Below are 12547 nucleotides of genomic sequence, written 5' to 3' on the forward strand. Positions count from 1 at the left end.
ATTCATATATATATATATATATGAATATTTGGATCTAGCTTTGTTGTTGTTCTTTTTTTTTTTTTTTCAGTAAGCTCCACACCCAGTGTAGAGCCCAATTCAGGGCTTGAACTCACGACCCCTGAGATCAAGATCTGAGCTGAGATCGAGAGTCAGACATTTAACCAACTGAGCCGCCCAAGCACCCTGGATCTAGCTTCTTTTAACAAGAAGACCAAAACACACATAGGATCTAGCTTCCCTGTTCATTCTGGACAAAATAACAAGACAGAGGAATTCACCCCAAAAGAAAGAATAGGAAGAAGTCATAGCCAGGGATTTAATCAAAACAGATATAAGTAAGATGCCTGAACTATAATTATAACAATTTAACGATTCTAGCACGGCTTCAGAAAAACATAGAAGACACTAGACAATCCCTTACTGCAGAGATAACAGAACTAATATCTACTCAGTTTGAAATTTAAAATGCCATAACATAAATGCAAACCCAAATGAATGGCATGACAGTGAGAATGGACAATACAGAGGAACAATTCAGTGATATAGAAGATAAAATTATGAAAAATAATGAACCTGAAAAGAAGAGGGGAAGAAAAGTATTGGATCAAAATATAGACTTTGGGAACTCAGCAACTCCATAAAGCATAACATTCATACCATAGGAGTCCCAAAAGATGAAGAGAGAGAGAAAGGGGCAGAAGCTTTATTTGAGCAAATTATAGCTGAAAACCTACCTAGCCTGGGGAAGGGAACAGACATCAAAATCCAAGAAGCACAAAGAACTCTCATTAAATTCAACAAAAGCTGGCCATCATCAAGATATATGGCCATTTGTAGCAAAGTGGATGGACCTCGGGGGTGTCATGCTAAGCAAAATAAGTCAGGTGGAGAAGGACAGATGCCATATGTTTTCAATCATTGGTCTAATAGGAGAATCCTAACAGAGGACCATGGGTAAAGGAAGGGGGAAAAAAGAGTTAGGGAGAGGAAGGGAGGCAAATTATGAGAGACTCTTGAAAACAAAAAACAAACTGAGGGCTGAAGGGGGAGAGCAAAAGGGGAAGGGAGTGATGGTCATGGAGGAGGGCACTTGTGGGGAAGAGCACCGGGTGTTATATGGAAACCAACTTGACAATAAACTATATTTTAAAAAAGAAAGAGAAAAAAAAGATATACCACAGTCAAATTCACAAAATACACAGACAAGGAAAAAATCTTGAAAGCAGCAAGTTGGAAAAAGTCCTTAACCTACAAGGGAAGAGAGATCAGGCAGGCCAGAATGGAGTAGCAGTATATTCAATGTGCTGAATGGAAAACAATATATAGCCAAGAATACATTATCCAACAAGGCTATCATTCAGAATAGAGGGAGAAATAAAGAGTTTCCCAGACAAACAAAATTAAAGGAGTTGGTGAACACTAAACCAGCTCTGTAAGAAATATTAGAGGGGACTCTTTGAGTGGGGAAAAAAGACCAAAAACAACAAAGACTAGAAAGGAACATAGAACACAACCAGAAATGCCAACTGAATAGGTAACGCAATGGCACTAAATCCATATAATTCAATAATCACCCTGAATGTAAATGGACTAAATGCTCCAATCAAAAGACACAGAGTATCAAGATGGATAAAAAACAATACTCATCTATAAGCCACCTACAACAGACTCATTTTAGATCTAAAGACACCTGAAGATTGAAACTGAAGGGATGGAGAACAATTTATCATGCTAATAGACATCAAAAGAGAGCCAGAGTAGCCATAATTATTTAAGACCAACTAGATTATAAAACAAAGCCTGTAACAAGAGATGAAGAAGGGAATTACATCACAGTTAAGGGCTCCATCCATCAAGATCTAATGATTTTAAATATTTATGCCCCCAACTTGGAGGAACCCATGTAAATTAATTAATCACAAATATAAAGAAATTCATTGATAATAATACTTGTAGGGGACTTTAACACCCCACTTAAAGCAATAGAAAGATCACCTAAGCAGAAAATCAACAAGGAAACAATGTCTTTGAATGACACACTGGACCAGATGAGTGGGGGGTGGGCTAAATGGGTAATGGGTATTAAGGAGGGCACTTGTTATGATGAACACTGGTGTTTTATGTAAATGTTGAATCACTGAATTCCACTCCTGAAACCAATATTGCAGTGTATGTTAAATAGAATTTAAATAAAAATTTGGAGGAAAAAAAAGAAAAATTACTGTTGTGTATAAGAGAAGTAAATGGCATTCTATCTTAAGATGAATGCAATTTAGTCAATTGCAAATTTTAATATCAGAACCTCTCCTCCTAAGCAAGTGCTAGCTAGGCCTCTCCCAGTAGAACTTGAAGTAAGGAAGAGGTTGCCCTCCAACACATACCCCTACTCCTCTGGGTCTCCCTTTCTGCTTATATATGCAAATGGTTTCATTGTCCTATGGAATGTGTGCAAAGATAGGACAATGTGGCCCTATATAGATCATAGGGTTATTTAGAAGCTGTTATTGACAGAGTTGGTCCTTTAGCTGCAGTTTTTAGAGAAAAGGTCTTATTCAGCATACTTTAATTATATATACTCCAAAGAAATACTTAAAGGGATTAAGAAATTTTACTCTTTTGAAAGGTCACAATAGTCTTGTGTTGGTTTTAAAGAAAAGAATCTTGTATTCATGCTACTGGTGATAGATATTTGTATTCCTTCATTTGGGGTTTGATAAATGCTTATTAAATGTGCATGAGTTCTTGGTAGAGCTTAAGATTCTAGAATACAGACCTGTCAATACAGACAAGGTTCTTATCCTCCAGGAGATTACATTCTAGTAAGGGGTAGACATACCAGAAACAACTAAATAAAACTTGTGATAAGACAAGTAAATAAAATTTGTGATAAGTGACATGAAAGGAATAAAACTGGAAGATGTGATAGAGTGAAGGAGAGTGTGAGGCTATTTTAGAACCATCAAGGAAGACTACCCTAGGAAAAGATACTTGAGCCAAAATCTGAAGCGTATGAAGGAAACAGGCACTCAAAGGGACTGGGAAAGTGCTTCAGACAATGAGAATAGCACTTGCAATGCAATCTTGAAACTGGAATGAACTTTGTGTAACAAGCAACAAAGACCTAGATAGACGGCAGTTCCATAAAGGAGATGGTTGGCATGTCAGTGAGGAAATAGATGAGCTAGAGCTTCACAGATTGTGGAGAGAAACTGGAATTTATTCCAAATGCTATGTAACATTAAATGGTTTCAGAAGAGGATAGAAGTGGACTGGTTAATTTTTTAAGGACAATTCTGGCTGCCTATGAAGAATGGAATTTAAGGGAACAATGGAAGAGACAGTGAGCTCCCTTGTCCAAGTAACTCAGTATGGTGGCTGGGACCAGGGCGGCAGCACTGGATATGAAGAGAAATAGATGAACTAAAGATATATTTTAGAGATATATTAAGACACATTTTCTATGGTGTATGAGGAAAACGCAGGAATCAAGTATGATTCCTAGTCTGGGGGTTTCAACAACTGGGTTGATGGTGGCACCCCTTACTGGGGAGAAATGAAATGGTGGCAGAGTCATCAAGAGTTCAGTTTGGGAAATAAGGTTTGAAATATCTATGAGAGATTCAAGTGGAAAAATCAGGTAAACAGTTGGAATAGTTATAAATTGCATGCAAACACAGAGGTAATATTTAAATCCATAGCACTAGACGAAATCATACAGGATTAAAGTGTAGTAAGTGGCCGGAGCCATAGGGGACTCCATGATATCTATGATATTTCTATTCTTATTTTTGCAAAGGAGCTTAAAAGGAAGAAGGTCTCTGTAAAGAGGAAAACTTGGAGGAATGAACTCAAGAGTGGGCTATGATATGTTCACAGAATCAAGAAGAATTATTTTAATTTTCCACTCAATCACAGGGGCCGGCTCTGAGTCCAGAAGAACACTATAACGTTCTCGCCAACAGTTAGAATGCTGAACACAAAGTCAGAGCCCTTTCACATGCTACAGATAGGCAAAAGAGAGTGAAGTATTTTTCTCACTAAAACCTGATGCAAAGCAACTAAAAACATTAAAATTCGTAACAAAGATGAATAAGATGCCTAATTGTACCCAGGTGCTTGTAGTTCTCTAAATCTTGCTTTAAATTATATCTTGTTTATATTTAATATTTATGCCAATACTAGTAACTGTGTATGTATAGTTGATTTAGTAAACTGTTCTCTCTCTATGGAAAAAAAATGTCAATTAGTGGAAATCAATGTAATTCTAATTCTGTTTATCATGCCAAGCTATTCAGGACATGATACCATAACCAAAACACACCTTCCACTTGTTGGCAGCTTATTCAAATGGCAGAGAGAATAGGGTGAAATAAATGGCCTCTTGAGTGTTAGCCTTACATAGCAAAGAGTATATATAGAGATTGCAAATAGCATAGCTATTAAAGAGTTGCCGACATGGAGAAATATCATCAGACTAACAATACTTACAACAATTAGTCCTTTAGGGTAGAATCACTCTGGAAGTAGCATGTATGTTACTTTTTCAGGTTTACACAAGTAAATCACTGATACAAAAACAACTTCATCTTACCACTTCTATAAGTCAATTCCATGCCAATGAATGACAGGGATAGAGTAATTAAATTAGTCACAACAAAGTACTTTTTAAAAAGTCATTGGTCCATCAAAATGCCAGTTACCTATTTTTCATGGGGGGAAAATCTACAAAAAAAAGACAGGAGATTAGAGGTTAAATCATATGTGGATATAATACACAGAAAAATAAAGGTCTTTAATAATTTTTAATGTTTCAAAAAAGTAATATAATAACTCAATGTGTAACTCCAGCACTAGTCAGATTATCAGGGAGAGGAGAGGTGATTCAGGTCATTTTTCCTTTTTGTCATGGCTGTCAGGAAACTCAAAACCAAATCTGTATTTAACTCACAGCAACAATATAACCCCTTTGGTAGTATATTTCTTCCTTCCTTAGTCCTCATTTTCTATTTTTTGTTGTTGCGTAGGCAGTGGCATTTCAGAGAGCCAAAATGCCCACCTCTTCCAGTCTGGAAATCCCAACTGCTTTTCATCTGTCTTCTTCCCAGACTTGAGTTTACATTACAAAAGCTATTTGGAGGTATGCTGGCACCATGACTGCATAGTGTGAAGGTATGCTTGCTTTCAGGGAAATGTTCTCTGCCAAACATAAAGATGGCCACAGGTTGTACTGTAAGAATTTGGGGTTAGTAAATCCATCCTGTAGATTCAGTTTAGCCTACAGAAATCTGAAGTGAAGAAATTTACTGAAACATTTATTTTACATGAGCTTTAGATCAGAACACCAAAGGATTACAATTAAAAAATTGTTAGTGCTGTATCTCCCTCTCTCTCTGACCCTCCCCTGCTCATGCTGTCTCACTCTCTCTCTCTCTCTCAAAAATAAATAAAGCATTAAAAATTAAAAACAAAAAAGGAAATCCTTTCATTTGTGACAACATAGATGGACCTGGAGAACTGGAATAAGCCACATAGAAAGACAAATACAACACAATACTACTTGTAATGAGGAATCTAAAATAGTTAAACTCATAGAAACAGAAGGTAGAATTGTGGTTGCCAGGGGCAGGGGGGAAGGGGAACCAGGAGATATTGGTCAAAGGATACAAAGTTTCAGCTATGCAACATGAATAAGTCCTTTAAAGATCGAGTGTACAAAATAGTACCTATAGTACAGAGCAACATATTGTATACTTAAAACTTGCTACTAAGGTAGATCTTATGTTAAGTGTTCTTATCACACACACATACAAAATAATAATAGTAATAATAACAAGTGTCGGAAGAAACTTTTGGAGGTGATAGATATCATCAATTATGGTGATGTTTTTAAGTTTGTAAAGTTATCTCCAAACTCATTAAGCTGTTTATATCACATATATACATTTTTTGTATGTCAATCATACCTCCATAAAGTGTTTTTTAAGAGAGATTAGTAGATCTGATGTTCTAGTATGAAACTTTATTTTGGGAACTATGGTCAAGATTGAAGTTATATTCTTGGGGCACCTGGGTGGTTCAGCTGGTTGAGCATCCGACTTTGGCTCAGGTCATGATATCACAGTTTGTAGGTTCGAGCCCCGTGTCAGGCTCTGTGCTGACAGCTCAGAGACTGGAGCCTGCTCTCGATTCTGTGTGTCCCTCTCTCTCTGCCCCTCCCCTGCTCGTGATCTGTCTCTCTCTGTCTTTCAAAAATAAATAAATGCTAAAAATTAAAGAAAAAAGATTGAAGTTTTATTCTTGTCCTGACAGGTCTTACTGATTTCATCCTTTGCCTGAACATCACCTCTTGCATTCCCCATTCCTTACACTCATGTTAGTCATATATCCGTATTCTTCTCTACCCAGGATTAAAGTTTGGAAATGTAAATGGTGTTCCCATATTTATTTTTTGCTTTGGAATTTTCTTAATCAGGTGGGAAATAAGATGTAAGAAAGACAAAGGCCCAATTGAGGAGCTGGAGGTTAAGGAAATGAAAACAAAATAATGCAGAGAGGGAAGGCAGAAAAAGCCTCCCAGCATGTGTGATTTTGGCAAAGCTCAACTACTCTTGCTTCTCAGTTTGCTTTTTCATAAAATGGAGGTAGCTTTTTTAATCCCTAATTTTTACCCAATGCATATAGTAAATCCCATAAGATGACATGTGTAAAAATATTTTACAAACCATCACGAGCCAAACCTATCTAAAAGGTTAGTGATAGAAGACTTAAATAGATACCAACAAAGTCAGAACAAAAATGACAATTATTTTTTTTTCCTCATGCCACTTAGTTTCACATTCTTTATAGTCCAGTATTATCATCTACAATATTTCTGTAATGAATTCATCTAATAGCCTCTGATTTGCTTTATCTTTTTTTCAATTTCTACTTCAAACTGATCTTTGTAGGCAAACATGCCCTGGGTTCCTCTTCAGAAGGCAAAAATAAGTGAAAGAGATATAATTACTAGATTATTTTGTGTTATGTTGCATAAGGACACATACTGATAATGCCTTAAATTCATACAGTATATAGTCCTGGGCCCATATATATGATTAAATATATAAACACAAATACATACACGCTCTCTCTCTATTACACACACACACACACACACACACACACACACACACACATCACAGAGAAGTCCTCACCCTCTTTTTTGCGCCTAGAATTTCACCTAATACAGGGTGACATGGTCCTTGGTAAGAAAAGTCTTGCAATCTAGGTTGTATTGTTAATTTGCTCATCCAAAGATTATTTTACCCAATCAGATGCTCCACCAATTTCACATGTTCTGTTTCTATTTTAATGTGAAATGAAGCAGAATTAAATCATCTTAAAGCATCTGTCAATAGGCAATTATCCAGCCACTTAGTTTCATGTTCTTCATAACCCAGTGATAGCATTTAGAAAATTTTTGTAATCCATTTATATAAGAGCCTCTCGGTTTTCCTTTTTTTTTTTTTTTTTTCAGTTTCTCTTTCAAATTGATCCTCATAGCTAGGCAGGCAGGCTCTGGGAGGTCACAGATTTCACCAGGCGGCAAAAGTAAGGAAAAGAGTCAAATTTTTTATGACTTTGTGTCATGTCCTATATGGAAAAACCTATGTCAGTAACAATCCCTTGGATTAATAGAAAATGCTGTGAAAACATCCCAGTGCTAGTTATTTGGTTATAGATGTCACTTTACTTCCATGAATTTATTCCTTCATCTGTAAATGGTGATAATATTGTTAATTTAAGCACTTGATTTGGGGGTATAGCCACTCAACCAATTAGAATTTGACCTAATCACACCTTGGTGGTTTGGTCAGTTGAGGGTCTGACTTTGGTTCAGGTCATGATCTCATGGCTCATGGGATCAAGCCGCATATTGGGCTCTGTGCTAACAGTTCAAAACCCGGAGCCTGCTTTAGATTCTGTGTCCTTCTCTCTCTGCGCCTTTTCTGCTCACAGTCTGTCTCTCTGCCTCACAAAAAAATAAAATAAAATATTAAAAATTTTAAAAGAAATTGGCCTAATCATTTTCTCATTTTCTCATTTCTCCTTTCTACCTTTTCCATGAAAATATCATGAAGGACTTTGTCAGATGCCTTGCTGAAATCCAGATTCACTGCACTCAACATTCATCAATCTACAAGAATAGTAGGAAACCTGATTGAAAACTTAAAAAGAAAGAGAAAAATGAGGTTGCTTGGAGTGATCTATACTCTGTATCACCATGGTATCTTCTGCTGATGGTCACCTCATTCCTCAAGTGCCCACAAAACATGCATTTCTCTTCAGCCAAATTGTTGGAACTTACAATTCATTGGTGTTTTCTAAAAATGACTATTGTTTCATTTTTAAAATAAAGTTATGTTTTCCCCAGTTGTCTCTTTTCCTCAACACAATTTCTCAAAAATCATGGAAAGGAGCTTATATCCAACAGGAGAGAAGAATTTTGAGGAAGCAACCCATAGATGCAAGTTTCCATTCACTCTTCATCTACTCTCAAAGGACCTTTCATCCCTCCTAAGGAGTTTCATACTCCTCCCAGGTCGGTGGCAGCACCACTGGAGATTTCCTGAGGAGACTCTCAAGTCACTGAGAAGGCACGTGGACAGTTACACCTTTCATGTTAATTTCAACCAACATTCAAAAAGGGCCTACTCTATGCCAAGATCCTTCAGACATACAGTAACCCTTTTCACAGACTTCATTATCTAGTGTGAAAGACAGATACGTGAGCAAGTAAATATAACCTATTTGTAAATACATCTGAACTTCCATGTTTATGGACACTTGTAGCTAAGAATAAGGCTAAGTGTAGCCTGGTTTATTGCAGGACAAGACAAGCTAGATGGGACCAAGACCTGAAAATATACTGGATTAATGAAGCAAAACAAGTACATGAATGACAGGCCCTTCTATAGATTCTGGAAGACAATTTGGTCTGGAAGTAAAGGTGCCGTATAGTGGCAGCTATAGCTTAAAGAAGTAGGATGACAAGAGTCCAAGCCTAGGTAGGTACGAAATATACCAACAGGTGGACCAAGTATAATCATGGGAAATTTAGAGAAATACAATGCTTATATTCTAAGGAAACAGTCTTTCAGCATTAGAGATTCACTAGCAGGTATGAAGCCCCAGCTAAAATTCAAGGAAAGTTCTCCAGTTAGCAATTTCCCTACCTACAGTACATTCTCAGCTAACAAAATTAACAAGCCAGTAGGGTCAGTCTCACTGCACATCTGAAAGTCTAGTGCTACCCATGGAATAGTAAGTTTCAACTCTAGAACTACCTACAGATATGCTTAATATACATCTTGAGAATATAGTGTACCCTAAAGTTTATCTCCAATGACTGCATCAACTATTCCTGAAGTCTGCCCCAAGTTCAAGCTTATGTGGATGTATCCATTAAGAGAACATCAAAACTTGGTATGAGGGCCACCAAACCTGTAGAATTATGGATAGGAAAAAGGGGATAAAAATTGCATAGATTAGTTATTTTCATTTGGAGGGTATGAGCAGGGGATGAGAAGAAGGGAAGAAAAGGAATGGTTGTGTAATTTGAACAAATTTTCCCAAGTTCTTCTTTCTTATCTATACATATCCTACTGAGAATCAGGAGAATCAGTGGTATTGTTGAATAATTTTATTTTATTCAATATTTAAATCTCTCTCCTGAAACATTAAACTGTTGGTGATGTTTGGAGAAGGAACTAGAAAGACAACCTTTTCTGGACTGATATTCATGAAATGGAAATCCAGTAGCTTTACAAACAATTTAAAAATCTAACTTTTAAATAAATACTCCAATTTAACAAGAAGTGCTTATAATCAAAGTGCTTATTGCGATTTGAGCACCACGACTTAGAATTTTCTTACAACTACAAATTAAGCCCCAATTGGAGGCCCATACAAACATTGATGTACTACCTCTCATTCTCACCTCCAGTTTTCTGACCGAATCCCAGGAGCTAAAAATGTAAGGACATTTTCAAAAAGTCTTAAGGGGCTTATAAACATCACAAAACTACATTAAATCCAGATTTATAGGAAAGAGAGCTCCAGTATCATTTTCTGGGGCTGGTCCTGGCATGAATGTACTAGTCTTGGAATAACCTCTGTGCTACTGGCAGGAACAGTACTGAGTTTTAGGCCTGAAGAGATCTGTGAGAAGGACCAAGTATATATTCTGCATTCTCAGCTCCACTGAATACACTTGGTAGTAGCTTATTACTTTCTCCTGAACTAAGATAAGAGGTTTATTATATTTTATATAACATTTCGGAGGGTATTGTACCCTCTGAGGGTATTTATTTTAAGGACTTTTGAAGAACATTTGTTGAACCCATACTTCCAGGAGCATAAGTTCAAATCTTAAAGATTAAAAGGAAAAAGTATTTTTGTGTTCTTATAAAATTGATGCTAAACATTAAGAGTGTTTGGGCAGATATGAAGATGTGCCCCTTAGAACAGCCTTGTTGCCCAGATGCAAGTAGACATCTTTCAACTGTGAACTCCTTAAGAGCCCAGCTCAGCATTGAGCCAGTGATGCTCTTAACAAGATGGCCTCAACTAATGACTGAGAAAAATAGCAGTATGAGGTCCTAGCTGTTTCCATCCAGTGGGACTTAACGATACATCTTAGTAGTATTCCTGTAAGAGGCAGTCTTTGCTTTTATCTCTCCTTTGGTCCAGCAGAGACTTTTACATGTCTCTATTGGGATATGACTACTCTCTCTGCCTAGTTCTATTTCCTGCCCTTTCTTTTCACAGGTGTTACTCCACAAACAACTCCATCCCAATATCCATTTCTCATAGAACCTAAATTGTTACATGTATCAAATTAATAATCTGGGAAATTTTTATGGATAAACTACACAAAATCACTGAAAGAGAAGGGTATAAACTAATGAAAAGTGTAAAAATAACACTATTCTAAATGGGATTCTAAAAGGGAGAACTGAACTGGGAGTGGTGCACTAGAACTTCAAAGAAGAAAGGACTAGGAATCAACAGATTTGACCTTCAGCACCTGTCTAGCTCCTCAACACCAACATTCACATGAACTGTTCCCTTAGGCATGCTGGAGACTCTGATTATCTAACCTAAGCTTACAAATGAATACCTGCATTATCAGCCATCCAGATTCTCTACACTGTAGAAGAGAATGACTCAAAGTGAGTTATTGAGAAATGCATGAATTCCTGTGCCCCATAGGTAGCTTTCATTAATCTCTGAGCTTCTGAGCACTGCTTATAATGAATGGTGATTAAGGTAATTAAAATGAAAATTTCATTATATTTTCCTTTCATCAGCAATATTTTATGGTTTGAAATGCTATTCATTGATTGCAACACTACAGGGATGGTATGACTTTGTAAAACATAAGGAAGAGAAACACAACAATGGATTCCAAGTGATTGAAACGATTATCTAGGACATTTTTACTTTCTTGTTTTTGTCACTTTGATTTCTAGAGAATAAAGATCAAGAAAGTATTGCAACCTCATTCAAAATACTAGAGACTTCCACTGAAATTAGAGGTTCAGTGTGGAAACTGACATTTCTTTATTCCCAGACAAGAGAAGAACAGAGCAAAGGAGAGAGGGACAGAGACAGAGATATGGAAACAAAGACAGAGAGAAAGAAACTAACAGAGCTCAGGGGGACCTTAACATAAGATTTGTTCTCATCAACTTTTCCATTTCCCTAAAAAGCAATAGGCTTCAGCTTCATTTTATTTTTTTAAATAAAATGTATCATTTCATTTATTTTTTTTAATTTATAATAGTTTATTGTCAAACAGATTTCCATATAACACCCAGTGCTTCTCCCCACAAGTGCCCCCCTCCATGACCATCACCCCTTTCCCCCAGCTCCCTCCCCCTTCAGTCCTCCGTTAGTTTTCAGTATTCAATAGTCTCTCATGATTTGTGTCCCTCCCTCTCCCCAACTCTAAACTTTACTTTAAATAAATGATATCTCAGCCAGGAATACATGTTACATGTAGAAAATAAAATGCAATTTGAAACCAAGAAAATATGGTAGAAATGGGACATGGGGTAGAGGATTTAAAAAGATAGGCATCCAGATGGCCAACAGGCACATTAAACGATGCTCAGCATCACTCATCACCAGGGAAATTCAAATCAAAACCACACTGAGATACCACCTCACACTGGTCAGAGTCACTAAAATGAACAAATCGAAAGACTATAGATGCTGGCGAGGGTGTGGAGAGACGGGCACCCTCCTACGCTGTTGGTGGGAATGTAAACTGGTGTAGCAGCTCTGGAAAACAGTGTGGAGATTCCTCAAAAAACTATCCATAGAACTCCCCTATGACGCAGCAATAGCACTGCTAGGGATTTACTCAAGGGATACAGAAGTGCTGATGCATAGGAGCACATGTACCCCAATGTTCATAGCGGCACTTTCTACAATAGCCAAATCATAGAAAGAGCCTAAATGTCCATCACCTGATGAATGGATCAAGAAGATGTGGTAT

Source organism: Suricata suricatta, chromosome X, assembly GCF_006229205.1.
Source record: "Suricata suricatta isolate VVHF042 chromosome X, meerkat_22Aug2017_6uvM2_HiC, whole genome shotgun sequence".
Classification (NCBI taxonomy): Eukaryota; Metazoa; Chordata; class Mammalia; order Carnivora; family Herpestidae; genus Suricata; species Suricata suricatta.